Source organism: Chlorocebus sabaeus, chromosome 26, assembly GCF_047675955.1.
Source record: "Chlorocebus sabaeus isolate Y175 chromosome 26, mChlSab1.0.hap1, whole genome shotgun sequence".
NCBI classification, from domain to species: domain Eukaryota; kingdom Metazoa; phylum Chordata; class Mammalia; order Primates; family Cercopithecidae; genus Chlorocebus; species Chlorocebus sabaeus.
In genome coordinates this window covers 1,772,495-1,778,016 of record NC_132929.1, presented here as the reverse complement: position 1 = coordinate 1,778,016, position 5,522 = coordinate 1,772,495, and the positions used below count along the sequence as shown (strand labels likewise).

The window sequence follows — 5,522 nt, the reverse complement described above, 5'->3', positions numbered from 1 at the left end:
AAGTACATCTATTTCTGCTTGCAGATAATATGACAGTAAAACTGGAAAACACTGGAGAACCAGTGATAAAACTAACACAACATTAAGAGAATTCAGAAAGCAAGCAGGATATAAAAATTACCTGAAATAATAGAAATGCTTATATTCATGATTAATAAGCAATCAGAGGACACTGGAAGAGAAAATACCATTTAAAATGTATCAAAAGATAGATAATAGTCTTACAAATGAACTTAATAAGAAGTATGAAAACCCCGTGCGAAGTACCTATGAACAAATAGAAAATATAATCCTTGTTATTGTATAGGATAACTCAATATTATAAAGATGCAGATCCTCCCTCAGTTAATTTAATAGAACCCCAATAAAATATGAAAAAGTTTTTTTCTGAAGCTATATATGTTGAGATTAAAGTTAATTTGGAGAATAAATATGCAAGAATACATGAAAATACTGAATAAGATGAACAGCTAGCCCTAGCCCAACCAGATATTAAAACACACACAAAATCTTTATAATTAACACAGTGGTACAAGCAGATTACTCATTAATTAGCTATTGAAAAGAAATACAAAAATAGATCCAGGTATACATGGAAACTTAGCAGATGATAATTATGGTATTTCAAATTAGAGTGACAAAGTTGAACTTTTGCATAAGTAGTTTGGGAAGATCTGGATAGTTATATGGAAAATATTTAAGTTACATCAATACTTTACATATTACTTAAGACTGATTCAAATGGATCAGAGATGTAAGTGTAGAAGATGAAATCACCGAGATACCAGAATAAATCCTGGGCAAACCCTTTTATAACTTAGGGGAAAGTTATCGGGAAAGGTTCTAATTATTTCCCCAAATCCGGATGCAAAAAATATTGATAAATTTGACTAGAGAAACGTGTAAAAATTTCATGATCAGTAACGTATAACCAAAATCAAAAGACACAAGATAAATGGGAAGAAATTATTTGCAACTTATGCCACAGAAAAATGCCTGACATGTAAAATTTGAGGATAAGATATGAAAAAATTTGATAGAAAATTGTGCAAAGGACAAAAAAGATAATTTGCTAAAATATAAGATGGTCCTAAATATTTCTTTTTTTTTGAGACAGAGTCTCACCCTATTGCCCAGGTTGGAGTGCAATGGCGCAATCTCAGCCCCCTGCAACCTCCACCTCCCAGGTTCAAATGATTCTCTTGCCTCAACCTCTTGAGTAGCTGGGATTACAGGCGCCCACCACCACGCCCAGCTAATTTTTGTCTTTTTAGTACAGATGGGGTTTTACCATGTTGGCCAGGCTGCTCTTCAACTCCTGACCTCATGATCCGCCTGCTTCAGCCTCCCAAAGTGCTGGGATTACAGGCATGAGCCACCATGCCCAGCTGGTTCTAAATATTTTTAAATGTTCAATATACTCATAATTAACAAAACACAAATTAGAACCATGTTGTGATACCACTTTTTACCCCTTAGCTTGGTAAAATCTAGCAAATTTGAAAATTCACTATGGACAAGACTGTTGAAAAATAGGTGTCATCTTTCATTGATAGTGGGAATGAGAAATGGAGAAAAGTTCCCTATGAGAAGGAAATTTGACAATATATGATAAAGTTACACATGTACCCTTTGACCTAGAAATCTTACTTCTGGAAATTTACCCTGAAAATACACCTTCAACAGCATAAAAATTGGCATGCACAAAGTTGTATGATTCAGTATTATATGTATTTGCAAAATATTGGAAGCTGTGAAAATACCCCAACAAAGTAGATTAATTTAAACATTATGATATTTACATGCAATAGAATACTGTGCAGTTATGTAAAAAGGATAAGTAAGAGCTGCATTAACTGGTGTATTTCCAAGGTGCAATATTGAAGAAGTTAAAGAATCAGAATGCAAAAGTTTTGTATAGCATGTGATCTTTGATGTCAGAAAGGAAGTAGAATTAGAAAATAGTTATTTGTCTGTTTATTTATGGAAAAAGAAAAATAAACCAGAAATTGATGAAATGTATTATGTAGAGGAGGTATCTGTGTATGTGTATGGCAGAAACAAGTAGAAGCAATGGGGTGGGATGGCACTTCTCGTGATATTTCTTGTTTCATCTTGTACAGTGTTGATTTTTGGGATCATGTTAAAACTTCACGTATTCAAAAATAGAGTTAAATCCATAATAATGAGGAAAAGCCCTAAAGTGTAATACAAATAGAAACAAATGAACTCAGCTCCACTTTAAATTAATAGCATAACCACACTGGAGAAAAAAAAAAACTACATCAAATAACTTTTGAGCATAGCATTTTGATTACTCTCTTGTATTCTTAGCTTAAAGGGGGAGAGCAGAAACATCTGAAAACACATTCTGAACTCAACCTAGAGGTCTTCTTTTCATTGTAGCCTGGTTACTGTCATTCTGAAACTATATCGTGTATATTGCACTTTGAGCAAATTTAAAAATATATTAATTTTGTTAAAAATTGGGAATCTTATGGAAGGAGTTACAAATAGGGAAAGTTCAAAGACAAGGAAGGATTTTATGGGTGACATCAGTACATGCTCATTAATTCCTAGTGTGTAATGGAATAGTATTATTATATCATAATATAATGACCTCTAAAAGGTCTCAAAGCAATAATACTTCACAGCAACTAGATTTGTTTTCTAAATATCATTCTCTATTAAAAGGAACCAAGGGGGCCGGGCGCGGTGGCTCACGCCTGTAATCCCAGCTGTTTGGGAGGCCAAGGCGGGCAGATCACGAGGTCAGGAGATCGAGACCATCCTGGATAACATGGTGAAGCCCTATCTCTATTAAATATACAAAAAATTAGCCGGGCGAGGTGGCAGCACCTGTAGTCCCAGTTACTCGGGAGTCTCAGGCAGGAGAATGGCGTGAACCCGGGAGGCAGAGCTTGCAGTGAGCCGAGATGGAGCCGCTGCACTCCAGCCTGGGTGACAGAGCGAGACTCCGTCTCAAAAAAAAAAAAAAAAAAAAAAAGGGAACCAAGGGGAAATTTTGAATTCAAGGGTAGGGAAAAAGAAAATATGAGTGGCAATCCTGTTGCTCCAGAAAGTAAGTGGGGAAAGAAAGGTAACTATGTGAGGTGAAGGCTCTGCTAACCAGTTCATATGGGAACCACTTCCCAATGTACACTTATATCGAATCATCCCCTTGTATGCCTTCAATGCATACTATTTTGTTTGTCTCTTATCCCTCAAGAAACCTGGGGAAAATTTTAAATTTTTTAAAGATAAAAAAATTGAGACAAATGTCAAACAATAAATATTGGGGACATGCTAAATACAGGAGTCAGCTTGAAGAGGCTCCTATTGTCGAAATCTTGGATGATTTGAGAATAACAATAAATAATGACAGTAATGGGTTAAAGTGCATTGAATAAAACAAGGAACCATAAGTCTCTACAGAAAGTAATACTAGAAAAAGAGGAGGAGTGCTTCCTATGATATGATACCAACTAATAAACGTAGAGGAACAGTGAAATTAGAAAATCACCATTTTACAAGCAGCAAGCAATAATCATCAATGCATGTTAAAACTAAGATAAACATTTTCAAATAATTTCCCCAAAGAAGAGTCAGCCATTTAAAAAGAAAAATAAGTAGCTTGACAGTGGAGACACTGGCAGATTCCAACTCCACTAAGTGATCAGTGTGACCCACAGTGAGATAAACCGACGTCGTGCATTTCCTACAATAACGCACCAAGAAAAGCAACATCGCTTATGTCATATATCTTCCCAAAATACATAACCTGCATCTGATCAGGAGAAAGACTCACACAGAGGTGCATTCTACAAAATACTTTTGTCTACGGAAACTACTGTACGGTGAAACATCAAGAACGGCCACAACCTGTTCTGGACTAAAAACAGACCAAGTGGACACAGTAACTAGCAAAACGTGTGATCCTCAATGGGTTCTTGGGCTATATGGGAAAAATGCTATTGAAGGTGTTATCGGATCAGTTAGAAAAATTAGACTATGTGCTATAAATTAGATAATATTATAGAAACTTACAGGATTAGTTTTACAAATTTATTTGTAAACTTGTGAATATTTCCAAGAGAACAGTTTTAAAAATTGGGGGACAATTTAAAAGCTGATCTATCTGGAGATGCAAACAACCTAGAACAGCAATAAATAAACAAATAAATGAACAAATTCAGAGAAGTAACAATAATAGATGTTAAGAAAATAAAAGGCCACAGTAATTTTTTTTTAAGTGACACTGGGGGGGGGCTGGCACAGGGCTGCCATGTTGCTTCAGGACAGTAATGATGACACTGAAGACATTTCAGTGTTGGATGCGGAAGAGACAACTAGCAAAACAAAACAATCCAAAATCAGAAATCCAGCGGCCTCGCTTTTCCAGTTATCCTTTCGAGTCAGTGCAATTGTGGTCTATCTTCTTTGCAAATCGGTCAGCAGCAGTTTTACTGCTTGTATGGTGACAATTATCTTGTCGTGTGACTTTAGGGCAGTGATGAATGTCACAGGTGGACTAGTGGTGGGTCTACAGTGTTGGAATCACATGATGAAGATGGAAAGAGCCACTGGGTGCTTGAGTCCAGAAAGGCATCCTCTCGGGAGGACGAACCTGTTTCAGAGGCTGAATTGAACCTTTTGGTTGAGACTTAATGCCTGTCCAGTGCTGTGGGTGATATATTTCTTTTGTGGCCTCTTCTCCTTCAGGGTAGCTAGCCATGGTTATCATGGGTGTGGTGCTACAAGGTGCCAACCTATATGGCCACATCAGGTGTAAAGTAGGCAACAGAAAGAACGTAACAGCATGGGTCCCTCATACTTGGAAAGCAGTTTTTAAGACAAAATGCTGAAGATGATCAGACTTTGTGAATGGAGAGAGAATGCGTATGTGCTTTGTTACACTGGGGAACAACCAAAGAGATTGTTGACTGTGAACATTTTAGACCTCAGTCCATGATGCAACAAGGAGTGTTGGCTTTGTTTTTCACTTAAAAACTTTAGTTAAAGCAAAGCAAAGTAGTTTCCTTATTAAGGTTTTATACCCTTTCCAGTAGTTGGGGCTAGAATGCATGTGGTCACTGGAAACACTGTCAACATTTGTTTTATGGTGTACATAAAATATACACATAGTCATGTAATATCAATATATTCCAAACTAATGGAAGTGTGTTTATTTACATATGTAATGGATAACTTTGTATTTTGGTCCATAGAACATAGAAGGATGTTCTTAGTCTATCTCAAGCTCTATGTGTTTATGTATTATTTCTGTAGATTATTTTCAGAAGTTAGTTTTGCTTCCACAGTAAGAGTGAGCAGCTTGGCTCATGTATATCTCAGAAATTATTGCTAATTTTTAATATATACTTCATGTTGAAATTTCTTAGACATACACAAGAAAGTAAATACCACATTCGGCCCAGTGATGTTAACTAGTTTCTAAGATGTTATTTATTTTTATTTGTAACAAGCCATTTACTTAAGTTTATGTAAAGGGATAGTTTATG

The 5,522-nt window shown here is 36.0% G+C and overlaps 1 pseudogene; it reads left to right on the top strand.

Annotated features, from left to right (window-relative positions):
- Positions 1 to 4,145: 4,145 nt before the first annotated feature.
- LOC103246005 (Golgi apparatus membrane protein TVP23 homolog B pseudogene) lies at positions 4,146 to 5,522 on the top strand (annotated as a pseudogene).